Here is a 17,331-nt window from a genome sequence, read left to right as displayed (position 1 = left end):
TCTGGAGGATATTAGCTATAAATAGAGGTTGGATAAATTTGGATTGTTTTCACTGGAACGACGGAGGTTGAAGGGTGACCTGATAGACGCTTACAAAATTATGAGTGGATAGTCTGACGCTTTTCCCCAGGGTGGAAAAGTCAGTTACTAGAGCACATAAGTTTAAGGTGCGAGGGGGAAAGTTTAGAGGAGATGTGCAAGTTTTTCACACAAAGGGCCTGGAATCCACTGCTGGGACAGGTGGTGGAAGCAGATACGACAGCGACGTTTAAGTGCCATCTTGGCAAATATATTAATAGGATGGAATAGAGGGATGCAGACCTGGGAGTGCCAAAGGTTTTAATTTAGACAGGCATCATCATTGGTGCAGGCTTGGAGGGCTGAAGGGCCTGTTCCTGTGCTGTACTGTTCTTTGAACTGGAAAGATGCACCATAGAGTTCTCGTCCAATAAAAAGCACAGATGTGTGATCGAAGCGGTGTGTTATATCTCTTTGATTAGTGAGCTGCAAGCTGCACAAGATCAAAGGTGAGCTTCTCAATGCTGTGAGGAAAACACACAGATAAACCCGACATAAAAGAATAGTTTCTCATAACCTACCTCCACGGTAACGTGGCATATCTGTGATGTTCCAAACAGAAATTTACATTAACTCTTAGTTTGAAAACCAACCTTTGATTCTGAGACCTGCATGAATGATTTTAATTTCTAATGAAGTGAGGAAAATCCTCCTCAGACTTACTAGTTCTATCAAGAAACTCCCTTGTTTACATACTGCTTTTAGCAATTTTCCATCTGGGAACAGTATACATAATCAAAATCTTTTGCTGAGATAAATGTAGACCTCCTGGCTTTGTCGCAAGCCTAGAAATGGGGCATCCAATTCTCCCTACTAATTCTGACCTCAAAACATAAGCACTCTGAATTGTAAGTAAGCCAGATTTGTTTACCAGTTCTTCAACTAAGTGTTTCCATTTAACTTACATTTGATACTCCATTCCCCAACCTAAAAGTTATATTTCTAAAACTAAAAATTATACCTCTAACATATGTGGAATTCTCAATGAAAAGATAGAGAGGGTTGAAACCCTTCTGTAGTTTTACTGTGTATTTGCACCATTTCAAGTCTGCAGCATAATGAGAACACTCAGTGAAGTGTTAGAGGCGGGACTGTGTCTAGAGCAGAGAAAGCAAAATCTCTTCCTCACATGTCCTCAGCAATAAAACAGCACTGGGTGCTTACATTATCAGCATACCAGTACAGAATCATGTATAGGGCAGGGAAGGAGAGTGCTAACGCGGGCGCGTCTCCCTTTACCAGATTTGCCAGCCCAGGTATTGTGTCCTCCCGAGATGATTTTCTTACTAGAGAGACTTGCCCAATCTCCAGGGACTGCTAAACAAATTTAGCAATGGATGGGCAGTGATCCTATTCTGTCACAAGTTAAAAGATTTCTGATGCAGTGATGTCCATCTATCATAGAAGTTTGTGGGTTGAAGCCTTATGTAAGGTGCAAAGACAAATTAAGTGTGCAGGATGCTTGTGTACTGTGGGGTCGGGAGTGGTCATTCCACCCTTGGTCATTAGCAAGTAATGGATGAAATTCATGAGACTCACCAAGGTGCCTCTTGAATGAAAAGACTAGCCAAGTCGTATGTTTGCTGGCCTAATTTGACGAACAAAGTGAAATCCTGTTCTGTATGCCAATCTAACCAGAAGATGGCACCATTAGCACCATTACATCTTTGGGAGTGGTCTGATCATCCTTGGTCAAGACTTCATGTGGATTTTGTAGGTCTTTTCATGGGTCATATGTTTTTAGTTATTGTGTATGCACATTCTAAGTGGTTAGAAGTGCACAGCATTAGCAACATTAAAGCTCCTAGTACAATAGAGAAGCTACGCCAAGTCTTTGCAACTCATGGATTATTGGATTCTCTCATTGCTGAAAATGGCACAACGTTTCCAGGCGAGTTGTTCCAGAAATTCATGCAAAGGAATAGAATACGCCATGTGCTGGCCACGCTTTTTAATCCAGCTTCAATTAGTTTGGCAGACTGAGATGTTCAGCCATTGTAGGAAGGATTGAAGAGGATGGCAGTTGATACTTTAGGGACCAAGCTCTCGAAGTTCTTATTTCAATATCGTATCACACCACAAACAACTGAATTGATGGGTAGAAGACCAAAGTCTCACCTGGATCTGCTACATCCAGATGTCAAAGCAAAAGTGGAAAGGAGACAGTAAAAGGAGAAGGAGCAACATGATTATCATGCCAAGGAGAAAAATGTTAACCCAAATGATTGTGTTTATATCAGGATTATTGACAATAACCAGCATTGACTACTTGGAGATATTCTCAACCAAAGTGGTCCAGTATCTTTGGCAGTAAAATTGAACAGTTGAAGAGTTGTTCATAGACACCGTGGCTCGGAGACAGCAAAAGCTCCAGATAACACAAAATAAGGAATTGCTGCTGTGGAAGTTCAACAAGAAGTGGTCCCTGTTGTACCAGGACTTCCAGTGTACTCCATTTCAGGAGAGGGCCACTCATGCACAGATACTCAACATACTCCTGTGCCTACATATTCAATTGGACTAAGTCAAGCATCACCAGAGTTGACTGAGTCACCAGTGGCACTGCGCAGATCACAGCATAATCGCAAACCTCTTGAAGGACTGATGTATAATAATAATCACTTATTGTCACAAGTAGGCTTCAATGAAGTTACTGTGAAAAGCCCCTAGTCGCCTCATTCTGGCGCCTGTTCGTGGAGGTCGGTACGGGAATTGAACCCGCGCTGCTGCCTTGTTCTGCATTACAAGCCAGCTGTTTAGCCCACTGTGCTAAACTAGTCCCAATATAATTCCGGCATGAGCTTCATTGTATTTCTGTCTTTAAGGGGATTAAAGTTTAAAAGAGGAGGAGTGTTATTATTATGGATCTTATTTAAATCCGTTGCTGATGCCATCAGTAAGTGCTGTGACATGATTAGTTGGTTCTTATCTGTGTACATCTGTATTTAACTGCCGTTAGTTTTAACTCTATTCTGTTACTGTTATTTTAATGTTTAGTTAGCTACATCTTAAATTTCATTATTTTTATATATTAAGAAAGATTAACTTTCAAAGTGTTTTGTCTGCCATTTTGTGGTCACATTACCACAGAAATATTTGGCATTCTCTCTGGAGTTGCGCTGTACTATTTTGCACACATAACTATAATTTAACAGTGCCAGTACATGTCACAAACATAGGTTTTAAGTCACACGCACACTAAGATTTCCTAATGTTGACATTGTCTTACATTTAATGTTCAAAAAAAATGCTCATTACTGTTATTATACAATAGAAAATATTGGTTTAATTTTCAAATTGGAAAACGCCACAAAATAATTCCGAATACAAGAGATGTCATCCAATTTGTGCTGAAGATAAATTAATTGTAGCTGCAATGAATAATTTAGTGTTAAATCTATGATGCATTCTCTGAGAATGCTCATAAGCTTTGAGAATTGGTATACTGCATTAATTAGTGATGGTATGGTATATGACAGTAAAACTCCAGGCGATAGACTAACATGGTATCATACTAATTTCTGATTACATTTTTAAAACTACAAATGAAATAGGGACTGGTTTAGCACACTGGGCTAAATCGCTGGCTTTTAAAGCAGACCAAGGCAGGCCAGCAGCACGGTTCAATTCCTGTACCACCCTCCCCGAACAGGCGCCGGAATGTGGCGACTAGGGGCTTTTCACAGTAACTTCATTTGAAGCCTACTTGTGACAATAAGCAATTTTCATTTCATTAATTTCAAATACAATTGCTGAGTAAACCCCAGGAACTTACAGGACATCTTCAATATCATGGGAGTTTCCCTTTAAGAAATGTTTTGCCTTCTCAAATGGCCGCAGTGATGTCATTGTGTGACATCACTGGGCTGTGGCTCTGGTTTTTACTTTCGTTTTGAGCTGGTAGCTGGCTGTGGCTCTGCGTTTTACTTTCGGTTTACAGTGTTGGAAGCTGGATTCAGACAAAGAAGGTTTCTTTGGTCTCTCTCTCTCTCTGCATGTTAAAAGGTGTCCAGATCACTTGATCATTTAAAAGTGATACCTGTTTTCTGGAAAGAATTCAAATCTACATTTTTGGTAAAAGGGTTTTCCTGGTTTAGTGGATGTTGTTATCAAATTGAAACAGTTGAAAGGGAAGTTATTAAGGGTTATAAATATGCTTGGCCTGTTCAGGCAGATCTCCGATGCCCAGTTTCCCTCAGTGACATTTCTAGCTCACATTTTCATCAACTCATCATATCAAAAAATATAAAAACCTATCCGTGCAAAGCTAAGTCAACTTACAGCAGAGATGCTCTGCCAGAGTAAACAACGAGCTCGTTATATTTGAACTTTTAAACTGCCCTTGCAGTCACCTAAATGTTGTATCATGGAATTGGTTCAATCAAGGGGCATAATAGATACATAATAGACTCGCTGTCATGCATCTGTCCAAAACAAACCTCGCTTTATTAATTAATGCAAGTTTATTTTGATTCCTTTACTCCTTTTTAAAAAATAAATTTAGAGTACCTAATTCATTTTGTCCAATTAAGGGGCAATTTAGCATGGCCAATCCACCTACCCTGCACATCTTTGGGTTGTGGTGGCAAAACCCACGCAAACACAGGGAGAATGTGCAAACTCCACATGGACAGTGACCCAGAGCCAGGATCGAACCTGGGACCTCGGCGCCGTGAGGCAACAGGGCTAACCCACTGCGCCACCGTGCTGCCCTTTATTCCTTTTAACACGGGTAGGGTGGGGAGGCAGGCCCTGAACCTAACTCAGCATGGAACCAAGTTTAAACCCTCTGCTGTTGACATTAATCTGACCTACACACTAGCCATCTAGTCAACTGTGCAAATCGCCCCCCCCCCCCCCCCCCCCCCCCCCCCCCCCCAGAATAGTCTTCTAATGCTTAAATTGTAACACCAATGCTCAACTGGCTTTCCTCATTCACTTCTCCAATGATCCATTTTGGAGATTTTCTTTTCACCCCTCCAAGGCATTAATATCCATCTTGTGCCCCATTGATCAAAACTGGACATAGTAATAAATATGCTAACTGATCAGTGTGGTACAGTTTCAGAATGACAACCACTGACTTGGAGTTTTTTCCAATGGCCATGCAGTTCAGTATTAGCTACAATGCTTGTTGTTTTATAGTGACTGGATGACATAAGGACCAACTCCACTATTGCTCCTAGATCTCTTTCAGTTTCTCATTCAACATTCTGACACCATGCATGAAGCATGCTGTATATGGAAAAAAAAATTCCTTTGTACATTTATCCGTAACAAATGTTTCTGTGCGTGTGTATTTCATATAGGGTGTGATCCAACAGTCAAGAAACCCCTGAAAAACAGCTTGCTGCAGCCCAGCGTGGCTGATAGAAGTTGGGAAACCCTACTCCGGGATCTACCTGACTCGCAATACCTTGTGAAATCTAACGCGCTCTCGCGAGGCGTTGCGATGTAAGTCCTGTCCATTGTGGGTGGAATCACATTTGGGCAAATCTGCATGTTAGAGCGAGACAACTAGTCTCACTTTAATATGCAGTTTCTTGAGGTATCCGAGGCTTTAGGATCTATCTCCTTCGCTTCGGAGACCTTGGGTGAGTGTTCATCAGCACTGGTGCACAAAACTAGGGACCAGATGGAACGGTACTCACCAGGGGATCAGAGACCCCCCAGGTACATGACCTTTGGGCAGGATGGACCCATGGCACCTCTCCTGGACACCCTGCCACTGCCATCCTAGCACCCTGGCAATGCAACCTGTTGCCCAGGTGGCAGTGCCAGCTAGTGCATTGAGGTTTAGGCGGGGTGTCGCATCAGGGGCCTCGGCAGTCGGAATGCCATTTAAAAATGGCATCCTGATCTCTTGCTGCACTGAGACATTCCAGCCAGCGGAGCACCCCGGTGTAGAAAAAGGAGCAATGTGAAGCCTTGATCTCGCATTCCCTGCTAAGGCCGCTTGTACAATGTGAATCGGCTCATTTAAATATGCTTGCACCAGATTTTCTGGGCTACCTGGAACTAACAGCCTCCCCAGCAAGGCCTTGACTGGACGCCGTTTTGTACTTGTCCACATAAACATGGACCAGATGTAAAGGCACCTGGGAGGATGCCAAGGCCTTTTGAGACCCCTGAGTGGTGGCGGACAGTGCAGGATGACTCCTGGCTTTTCCTCTGGCACCCAGGCATCTTGGCACTGTCAACCTGGCACCTTGGCACTGCCATCCTGGGGTGTGGGGAGGCCTGAAAAGGGAGGGCCCTCAGCAACCCCATTGCAGAGTGCCCTCACTTGGGGTGCAGGTGGGGTAATGTCCATGCGTGCAGAGGGTGACATTGCCGTGGTTGGGGGGTGTGGGGGACCCTCAAGCTTACTTAAAGATTGGGGCACCCTTTAAAAATGGTGACCTGGGGCGTCATTCTCCGACCCCCCGCCGGGTCGGAGAATGGCCGTTGGCCGCCGTGAATCCCGCCCCCGCCCCCGCCGAAGTCTCCGAAGGGAGAAAAGTCGGCGGGGCGTTAATGGCGCCGCTGCCGCGGAGAATGTCACGGGCCTGCGCAAGGCAGCCGATTTTCGGCCTGCCGATATTCTCCCTTCCGGATGGGCCGAAGTCCCGTCGACGTGATGACCGTTCACGTCGACGTCAATCAAACCTCCTTTTCATCGGCGTGACCCGGTGCTCCAGGCTCACGCCGACCAGCGAGGAGGTGAGTGACGGCCTGGGGGGTTGGCTCTGGGCAGGAAATGGCGTGGCCGCAGACTGATTGCCTGAGAAGAGGTGTGTCTCGGCTTGTGTGTGTGTGCGGCGGGGGGGGGGGGGGGTGGTTAGAGTAGGCTGGGCTCCGGGGGAGTGCCGGGAGGGGGTCCGTGCCGGGGTGGAGGTTGTGGAGGGGGTCCGTGCCGGGGTGGAGGTTGGGGGTTGTGGAGGGGGTCCGTGCCGGGGTGGAGGTTGGGGGGGGGGGGGTCCGTGCTGGGGTGGAGGTTGGGGGTTGTGGAGGGGGTCCGTGCCGGGGTGGAGGTTGTGGAGGGGGTCCGTGCCGGGGTGGAGGTTGGGGGTTGTGGAGGGGGTCCGTGCCGGGGGTGGAGGTTGGGGGGGGGGGGTCCGTGCCGGGGTGGAGGTTGGGGGTTGTGGAGGGGGTCCGTGCCGGGGTGGAGGTTGGGGGGGGGGGGTCCGTGCCGGGGTGGAGGTTGGGGGTTGTGGAGGGGGTCCGTGCCGGGGTGGAGGTTGGGGGGGGGGGGTCCGTGCTGGGGTGGAGGTTGGGGGTTGTGGAGGGGGGTCCGTGCCGGGGTGGAGGTTGTGGAGGGGGTCCGTGCCGGGGTGGAGGTTGGGGGTTGTGGAGGGGGTCCGTGCCGGGGTGGAGGTTGTGGAGGGGGTCCGTGCCGGGGTGGAGGTTGGGGGTTGTGGAGGGGGTCCGTGCCGGGGTGGAGGTTGGGGGGGGGGGGTCCGTGCTGGGGTGGAGGTTGGGGGTTGTGGAGGGGGTCCGTGCCGGGGTGGAGGTTGTGGAGGGGGTCCGTGCCGGGGTGGAGGTTGGGGGTTGTGGAGGGGGTCCGTGCCGGGGTGGAGGTTGGGGGGGGGGGGTCCGTGCCGGGGTGGAGGTTGGGGGTTGTGGAGGGGGTCCGTGCCGGGGTGGAGGTTGGGGGGGGGGGGGGTCCGTGCCGGGGTGGAGGTTGGGGGTTGTGGAGGGGGTCCGTGCCGGGGTGGAGGTTGGGGGGGGGGGGTCCGTGCCGGGGTGGAGGTTGGGGGTTGTGGAGGGGGTCCGTGCCGGGGTGGAGGTTGGGGGGGGGGGGTCCGTGCTGGGGTGGAGGTTGGGGGTTGTGGAGGGGGTCCGTGCCGGGGTGGAGGTTGTGGAGGGGGTCCGTGCCGGGTGGAGGTTGGGGGTTGTGGAGGGGGTCCGTGCCGGGGTGGAGGTTGTGGAGGGGGTCCGTGCCGGGGTGGAGGTTGGGGGTTGTGGAGGGGGTCCGTGCCGGGGTGGAGGTTGGGGGTTGTGGAGGGGGTCCGTGCCGGGGTGGAGGTTGGGGGGGGGGTCCGTGCCGGGGTGGAGGTTGGGGGTTGTGGAGGGGGTCCGTGCCGGGGTGGAGGTTGGGGGTTGTGGAGGGGGTCCGTGCCGGGGTGGAGGTTGTGGAGGGGGTCCGTGCCGGGGTGGAGGTTGGGGGTTGTGGAGGGGGTCCGTGCCGGGGTGGAGGTTGGGGGTTGTGGAGGGGGTCCGTGCCGGGGTGGAGGTTGTGGAGGGGGTCCGTGCCGGGGTGGAGGTTGGGGGTTGTGGAGGGGGTCCGTGCCGGGGTGGAGGTTGGGGGTTGTGGAGGGGGTCCGTGCCGGGGTGGAGGTTGGGGGGGGGGGGGTCCGTGCTGGGGTGGAGGTTGGGGGTTGTGGAGGGGGTCCGTGCCGGGGTGGAGGTTGTGGAGGGGGGTCCGTGCCGGGGTGGAGGTTGGGGGGGGGGGGTCCGTGCTGGGGTGGAGGTTGGGGGGTTGGGGAGGGGGTCCGTGCCGGGGTGGAGGTTGGGGGGGGGTCCGTGCTGGGGTGGAGGTTGGGGCGGGGGGGGGGTCCGTGCCGGGGTGGGTGATGGGAGGGCAAATGAGTTGGTCCACCTGGCCAGGTGCCAGCCTCCAACAGTTGGACCCATGCGGTCCATGCCACCTGGCTGGGGGGAGGAGGGGATATGGGCAATGATGACATGTCGTCGTTCCCCTCCCCCCCACCAGGTCGTCATGTTTTCAGATCATCCAGCGATGTTGGCCGCCGTGGTGGCAGCCGCTCATGTCTATGTTGCCCTGGATGAGGAGGAGGAGGAGGAGGAGGAGGAGGAGGAGCGTGCCAGAGAGGCGGCGCAGGCTGCCGCAGAGGGGCAGGCGGCAGCCGCCCAGGCTGGAGGGACACCTGACCGACAGGACGAGGAGGGGGAGGAGGACGTCGCGGCCCCACGGCAACGGAGGCACCCCGAGGGCGCCCCGTGTGTACCGGCCCCGGCAGTCATACCAGGACCTCACGGACCGGGAATGCAGGAGGAGACTCCGGATGAGCCGGGAAACCGTGGCACACATCTGCCACCTGCTGGCACACCTGTCACCGCGTGGCACTGGCGGGGGACACCCTCTCCCCGTGTCCGTCAAGGTTACGGTGGCCCTGAACTTTTATGCAACGGGGTCATTCCAGGCACCGAGTGGGGACCTGTCCGGCATATCGCAGACATCGGTGCATCGGTGCATCCGGGCAGTGACAGATGCCCTTTATGCCATGGCGCACCGCTACATCCGCTTCCCCGTGGACCGGGCCAGCCAAGATGCCCGGGCCGTGGGCTTCTCTGCCATTGCCGGGTTCCCCATGGTCCAGGGCGCGATCGATGGGATGCACGTCGCCGTGCGGCCACCTGCAGATAACAGGGCCGTGTTCACTAATAGGAAGGGGACCTATTCGATGAACGTACAGGTGGTCTGCGACCACCGCATGATGATCCTGCACGTCTGCGCCCGTTACCCAGGCAGTGTACACGACTCATTCGTGTTGTCGCGGTCATCCATCCCCGGCATGTACGAGGGACGCCATCCCCGGCTGAGGGGCTGGTTGCTGGGCGACAGGGGCTACCCATTGCGATCGTGGCTGATGACGCCTATACGGAGGCCACGCAATGAGGCGGAGAACCGCTACAATGATGCCCATGTAGCGACAAGGGGAGTGATCGAGAGGTGCTTTGGCGTGCTGAAGATGCGTTTCAGGTGCCTGGACCTCTCTGGGGGCGCCCTCCAGTATCGGTCAGATAGGGTCGGCCGCATCATTGTGGTGTGCTGCGTCCTGCACAACATAGCCCAGCAGAGGGGCGATGTGCCGCAGGCAGAGGAGGGCGGAGTGGAGGAGCAGCAGGAAGAGGCCCAGTCCTCCCCAGATGAGGGGGGATGGGGGCAATGGTCAGGGCAGACGGGGTAGACACAGACGGGTGGCTGTCCACCGTTACCGGCTGGCCCAGCGGGCACGGGACAGACTGATAGACGCCCGCTTCACTGACTAGATGGGCGTGGGAATCGGGTAGTATGGCCACAGACCGCACACCATGACAACAGCCGACCACCCACACCCCCCACCCATCCATCCACCCAGCACCATCACCCCCCTCCCCAACCCCACACACCCCACCCGCATGCACACCACCCCCCCACTCCCAATTGCCGATCCACCGGCGGCACAACGGGCCGGGCTCACCCAGTTGCGGGTGGACGCGTGTCTATCGCAGGCCATGGAGAATGATGACAGCCCGCCTCCGATGAGCTCCTGGCTCTACATCGTTGGACTATGTCTGACCCATGGCCACAGTACCACCATCCACCCGGACCATCCCTGCATGCGGCTGTGATACTGCAGCGCACGGTCCCGTCCTCTGCCCGGGGGATGTTGATGGCGGCCCAGGGGGAAGGGGGCAGACTCACCTGGGGCTGAGGTAAGACCACCCCTCACACACACACTTGCGCTCAACGTACATGACACCCCCGCACACTTTGGACAGAGCATAAAGGCAGCTTCGGTAGGTGTAACATTGACTTTAATAACCAAAGGAGTTCATGCACGTGCCCTAGCGCCTAAAACTCATCTGTGCCCTGCACCCGTGCCAACTTACTCAGTGTCTAATTGTTTGGCCTTACGGGCCCTTTGACTACGTCTACGTGGTTCCCCAGACGGTACAGCAGAACTGGAGGTGGACTCCTGTGATTCCTGCCCTCTGACACTGGATCCCTTTGGCGGCCGTTTCCTGGGGCGTCCTGGCCTAGATGGGCCAGGCTGCGGCCCGGGCGACTGGGATGGCGAGCTGCCAGCCTGTCCTGCCCGTTGCCCACCCGATGCACCTGGGACGGAAGGGGGGGAGTCCGAGGTGTCGCGGTGTACCGGGACCTCCCCTACAGAGGGAGCCGGGATGGACCACACCACCTCCTCCTCCCTCGGGGTGCCCGATGGCCCCCAGGCCTCTACATGGGTGGGGGATGCGAACGGACTGGCCATCCGACGCGCCCCCGACATCTGGCGCTGCCAGTCCTGGAGGCCCGTGCTGGTATCGACAGGGGTCTGCAGGTTTGCAGCCATGGAGCCCAGGGGGTTGTCGAACCCTGTCTGCGACAGTGCGACGCCAGCTCGCACATGGCCACTGGCGCCGATGCCCTCAGCGATGGCCTGCTGAGACTGGGCCATGGCCTGCAGAGACTGGGCCATGGCCTGCAGAGACTGGGCTATGGCCTGCTGAGACTGGGCCATGGCCTGCTGAGACTGGGCTATGGCGTTGAGCGCCTCTGCCATCTGGCGCTGGCACTGGCTCATGGCCTCCTGTGAGAGGGCAGCCATTTCCTGGGCCACAGACGCCGCCTGCACGGAAGGCCCCAGGCCTCGCAAACCGTTCCCCATGTCTGACACCGTCGCACCCATTGCCTCCACCGCGGACGCCACCCGTGCGGTGTCAGCCTGGGTGGCACGCATGACCGGGACCACTCCCAGCTCCTGGACGCGGGTGGACTCCTCCACCTGCGACCGCAGCCGCCGCAAGCCACCCGTCACCCTATTCGCTCGTCTCCGTGTCGGTGGTTGCATCGGATCTATGTGTGGGTGTGGTAACTGCAGGAACCCGGGATCCATCTGGGCGGCAGATGTTCGCTTGGCCTGGGCTGCCCTCCGACCGCCCGGTCCCTCTGCTGCTCCTACCTCCACCTGCTGTACCGGGACGGCTGTGTTGTGCGCACCAGTGAGTGTACCAGACGCCTCATCACTAAAGTGCCCAACCGTGGTGAGTGTTTCTGCGATGGTGGAGGGTGTTGGTGACAGCAGTGGCGTTGTGTCGTGCTCTTCGTCCCACTCTGAGTCCATGGCACTTTGGGGTGGGGGTTCGTCTCCACCCATCCACTCTGAGTCACTGTCCGGTATTTCGTCTTCCCGGGTAGGGGTGTCCTGGGTAGTGCTGTCCCGGGTAGTGCTGTCCCGGGTAGGGGTGTCCTGGGTAGTGGTGTCCCGGGTAGGGGTGTCCTGGATAGTGGTGTCCTGGGTAGTGGTGTCCTGGCTCGGATGTGACGGGGGCCTGTGGCTGCCCCCCTCATCGCTGGGTGGTCGCTCCCGCACGTGACGGGGGTGTCGTCTCCCTGTTGCTCCAGGTCTCTCCGTCTCCCGTGGTCTCCGAGGGGCATCCTGCGGGCGTCGCATGCTGGAGGGTTCGGGTCTCTCCGTCTCCCGTGGTCTCCGAGGGGCATCCTGCGGGCGGTCTGCATCTGCGGGGATGGGTGCCTGGACGTTTGGTCCTGCGATACACAATGAAGCATGCATGGTTAGACATCAGGCAGTGATCAGGTGATACGGGAGAGGGGGATATAGGGGAGGGGGGATATGGGGACGGGCTGTTGGTGGCTCACTTGCTCGTGGGGCCCCGACCTCTGCATCAGCAACCTCCCGGTCGTCAGGTCCGCCAGCCAGTTCCAGGGCCCTTTCCTCGTGTACGGTCAGTGGCCTCTCATCAGCGGGCCCTCCTCCAGTCCTCACATGCTCCCTATTGTTGTGTGCGCGCTTCTCCTGGGGGGGGGGGGGGGGGGGGGGTGGTGGCAGGGGTAAAAGGCAACAGTGTTAGGCAGGTATATGAATGCACGCCATCGGTTGCGCGTGCATTGCAGAGGTTAAGGTTAGGGCTGGATTCACTTGGGGATATGGGGGATATGGGGGAGGGGGGGATATGGGGGAGGGGGGATATGGGGGATATGGGGGAGGGGGGATATGGGGGATATGGGGGAGGGGGGATATGGGGGAGGGGGGAATATGGGGGATATGTGGGAGGGGGGATATGGGGGAGGGGGGATATGGGGGAGGGGGGATATGGGGGATATGGGGGAGGGGGGATATGGGGGATATGTGGGAGGGGGGATATGGGGGAGGGGGGATATGGGGGATATGGGGGAGGGGGGATATGGGGGAGGGGGGATATGGGGGAGGGGGGAATATGGGGGATATGGGGGAGGGGGGATATGGGGGAGGGGGGGATATGGGGGAGGGGGGATATGGGGGATATGGGGGAGGGGGGATATGGGGGAGGGTGGATATGTGGGAGGGGGGGATATGGGGGAGGGGGGATATGGGGGAGGGGGGATATGGGGGAGGGGGGAATATGGGGGATATGGGGGAGGGGGGGATATGGGGGAGGGGGGAATATGGGGGATATGGGGGAGGGGGGGATATGGGGGATATGGGGGAGGGGGGGATTTGGGGGAGAGGGGATATGGGGGATATGGGGGACGCTCACCCTGCCTGCTCTGACGAGGTCGTTCACCTTCTTGTGGCACTGGGTGCCTGTCCGTGGTGTCAGGGCCACAGCGGTGACGGCCTCTGCCACCTCCCTCCACAGACGCCGGCTGTGGCGTGGGGCAACTCTGCGGCCGTGCCCGGGATACAGGGCGTCCCTCCTCTGCTCCACCGCATCCAGGAGCGCCTCCACATCGCGTGACTCGAACCTCGGGGCTGAGCGACGGCCAGCCATCAAGTCGGGTGTTGCGGTCGGCTGTTCCGGTCGGGTGGGGGGGGAGCTGCGCGGCCTTATGAGCCGTCACGCCGTGCAGCGCGTATGACGCTGCACGGCGTGAACCACTGCGCAAGCGCGGATCCCGTTACGTCGCTGCTAGCCCATTTCGGGCCGCAGACTATCGGCCCATTTTTATGACGTGACGCAAGTGGGATTTGCGCCGTTTTTTGCGCCGATCGGCGGAGTTTCCGCCGATAACGGAGAATTTCGCCCCTGATCTCTGAGGAACTGGTCTCACTGGCGATGAAAATATTTCTAAGTGGGAGCTTGACCAGGGAGAAACCCCCCAAGGCCACAAGGAATTACTATGAGTGGTTGAATAGCATTGTGGATCTCACCCAAAAAGCCAATGCGATACACCCCGCCAAACTCACCCAAAGTAACACTTGGGGCTCGATTCAACAAATGGGAGCAAAGTCCCATAGCGAGCACGTTTAGCCGCATGTGTCCCGGTGCTCGCAGTGACGAGAAACACATGACTATTCAACGTGACTCACGTTGTATAAGCAGCCTGAACAGGGAATGGGAGGCCGAGGCTGCACATAGTCCCATCTTGTATAGTGGGAAGCTCTGCTCGCCGGAACTGCCCAGTGTAGCGAGCGATCAGGACGCCATTTAAAAATGGCGTTCTGATCTCCAACGTCCCTAAAGCGATCCCAGACCACCCCCCCCCCCCTCCCCCCTGCCCCCGTCCCACAAGCCCGAACGCACTATGGGAGGGAACTTTTCTATAGCATTAACAAATTAAAGAAAATAATTTCCCATAATCTCCAACATGTGTGTACAACATAGGTAAATGTTGCACATGGGAGGGGCATTCTGATTCTTATAATTGATAACCAAAAACACTTAAAGGACAAGTCATAGGCCCTGCTTTTAACTGCAGTTGGATTTTGATGTTAGCAGCTGCAGCAGCAGAGACCAGGGTATTTCAATTTCTGCCTGGAGGCTGCCGGCAGACACCAGATTAGTTTTGATATTGGCCACTGCAGCGTCCGTCGGTGGACCTTGTGATGGGGGGGCGGGTGGGCGGGCGGGGGGGGGGGGGGGGGGCGGGGGGAGGAGATTACTCAACGGCCGACTTAAGCTTTCCTGGAGGTGTCCTTGTGGCCTCAAAAGGAAAGTAAAACCTTTTTAAAAAGGTACCTTTTTGGGTCACCCCTGGCTCAAATCCACCTCGTCACTGGTCAACCTGGCAGGAAAGATGCTACTATTTCCCACTCAAGACCCATGCCCTGATTTTCATCGTTGAGGAGGAGCGCAGGAGTTGTTGGGTCTTGAGGCAGGCTCTTTAAAAGGCTCACCTTGGTGGGACTTTGTCTCAGTTAAAGTAACAATAGAAAGGCCCTCCAACTTTCACCCCTTATACCCCTGCCTCTTACACACAATGTACTCTCCATGCCTGTACCAAACAACCCCTATGGAACCTCATGACACCATGCCAAGATGTGCGCCAAATAATCTCTATGACACTTCACGCACCTTATGCCAAGCTATGGCACTTCAATGCCCATTTGCTAACCATAAACTATATAGAACCAATTCACTTTATGCTGACAGTAAGATTGGCTGAGAGCCTAGACATCCATTGGAGCACTAAAATACCTGAGCCCCAGAGAAAACGTGACAGCTCTGCCTCTCTGATCTATGCTGTCAATTTTACAATGTTTATTTACACAAGATAAACAGGTTTTAAATACTTGTAGTTTCAGCTATTGAAACATTAAAGGATCTGGTTGATTGACACTTTTATTGGGCTGTAGTGAAAAGGAGACTTTTTTTGGCAGTGTAATGTTGTCAATGAATGGCTGTTTGTTTAAAGCTTTCTATTACACATCCGACTGTCACAGCTTCTATACAATGTATAGGTAATGAATGAGCAGGGAACAGCCATAACTTGGTATGAGGGGCACGAGGAGTTGGTTAAATAGCTTTGCATGGGGGGGATGAGGGGTCATAGGGGCTGTGTGGGTGGTGTGGTTCAGGTGGACATAGATTGGCATTGAGACCATGAGGATGACCCTTTGAACATACTTTTCAGAAACCCCAGGAATGGTGTCATTTGGGACAAGTCACCAATTTTAAAGGGTTCCTGAATCATTCTGGCTCAATGGAAATCAAGCAGCAATTTCAGTTGGGCCCCTGTGATAGCACCGAAACCTAACATGCATATTAAAAGCATCCTATTAGCTACCAATGGGATTCCTTGGTGCCTGCACAAGATTAAATCAGACATATTGTCAGATATTTCATAGCATGACTGTCTGCCTTCAAATATCTATTTTTCTTATCACTCATATTTTATAATGAACAAACCAAATTGACTCATGTTTTTTTTTTGTTATATTGCTTGCAGCAATGTGAAGGGAATCCAGGGCAATTCTGGAGAATTGGTAACCCTAGATTAATGGAACAGGAGAAAATTTGAGACATCTTATCCACAGCTGAGCTCACCTCAGTGTTATGGCCTGGGCGATTTTAACTGTCCATCCACCTGGTCTCTGATGGGCAGGTAGGATTGAAATAGCCCTCAGAGTGTAGCTACTGCATCTACCAAAAAATGTGACTGCAGTCCGGACGCATTGAACTACAAGCCATATGTGTCTGCTAACCCCACATTACCAATTGTCAGTCAAAGAGCACGAGGATATGGGCACTATTCAAATAACTCTCCCCAAATCCTTAAGTATTAGACACTCACTACTAAAGCATCATTGAAGTTGACCAGAACCGTTTCCCTCAATCCCCATCCACTCACTGAGATTAAGCAGGGTTCAATCCTGGACAGGAATTGATTTACACTAAGGAGTAGTTTAGCATGGCCAATCCACCTAAGCTGCACATCTTTGGACTGTGGGAGGAAACCCACGCAGACATGAGGAGAAAGTGCAAACTCCACATAGACAGTCACCCGAGGCCGGAATTGAACCCAGGTCCCTGGCGCCTTGAAGCAGTAGTGCTAATCACTGTGCAGCCGTGCCATCCATTCATTATCTTCAGTATGTTTTTTTAATTGTATATAAGATTTGCCACTCCTAGGAATATCATTAGACGCAAAAGTAAATCAAACAATATTAAAACTCTAAATCTTCATGAGGTTTTGTCAGCTTGGGTAATGCAATAAACTCTAAATGTTGCAGAGCATATAAATTCCATGAAAGATTGTACAACCTTAGGCCTTTTACGATATTTCATATTTACTTGTTACTTGTTGGGATATTTTCATTTGCATGTCTCAAAAGCAAAATATTGTTCAATAGATTTTTCGAAAGCAGACTAGACTGCCAATATTCATTAAAAGCTGCACATTATTCTTTCACTCTTCACACCATTGCCAAACACGCATCAGTAATCATGATGTGTTTGGTTCTATAACTGTCAGCAGCACAATAACCATCAATGTGCATTATATTGAAGCAGCTCAGCAGTGCTTTTCTATCTTCCCTCATTGAGAAAGCATCTGGACTGCACTCAATGGCTTCCACTTGCCAAACTGCATCTCGCAAACTCACACTCCCTCAACCAGCATTAAAAAAACTTATCTATAATTTTACTCATTTCCCACTCTACGACATTGGCAATCAATGATTTTGCTAACTTTTCTTTTCCCAGAATATAGCAATAGACATTACAATTCAATTATAAACCTAAATGTTGAAACCAATGCAGAAGCTAATGAAACTTCTACTTTTGGAGTGCTTGGATGGTGGTTTTCATAGTCTGTTTCTAACT

General features: G+C 53.3%; 1 protein-coding gene across 6 annotated transcripts in view; it reads left to right on the top strand.

Annotated features, from left to right (window-relative positions):
* Window positions 1-17,331, top strand: part of ablim3 (actin binding LIM protein family, member 3) — a 514,512-nt gene that overhangs the window by 103,452 nt on the left and 393,729 nt on the right. The window lies entirely within an intron of this gene.

Source organism: Scyliorhinus torazame, chromosome 7, assembly GCF_047496885.1.
Source record: "Scyliorhinus torazame isolate Kashiwa2021f chromosome 7, sScyTor2.1, whole genome shotgun sequence".
Taxonomy (NCBI): Eukaryota; Metazoa; Chordata; class Chondrichthyes; order Carcharhiniformes; family Scyliorhinidae; genus Scyliorhinus; species Scyliorhinus torazame.
The sequence above is the reverse complement of the archived record's forward strand: the minus strand, read 5'-3'. Positions and strand labels throughout refer to the sequence as shown.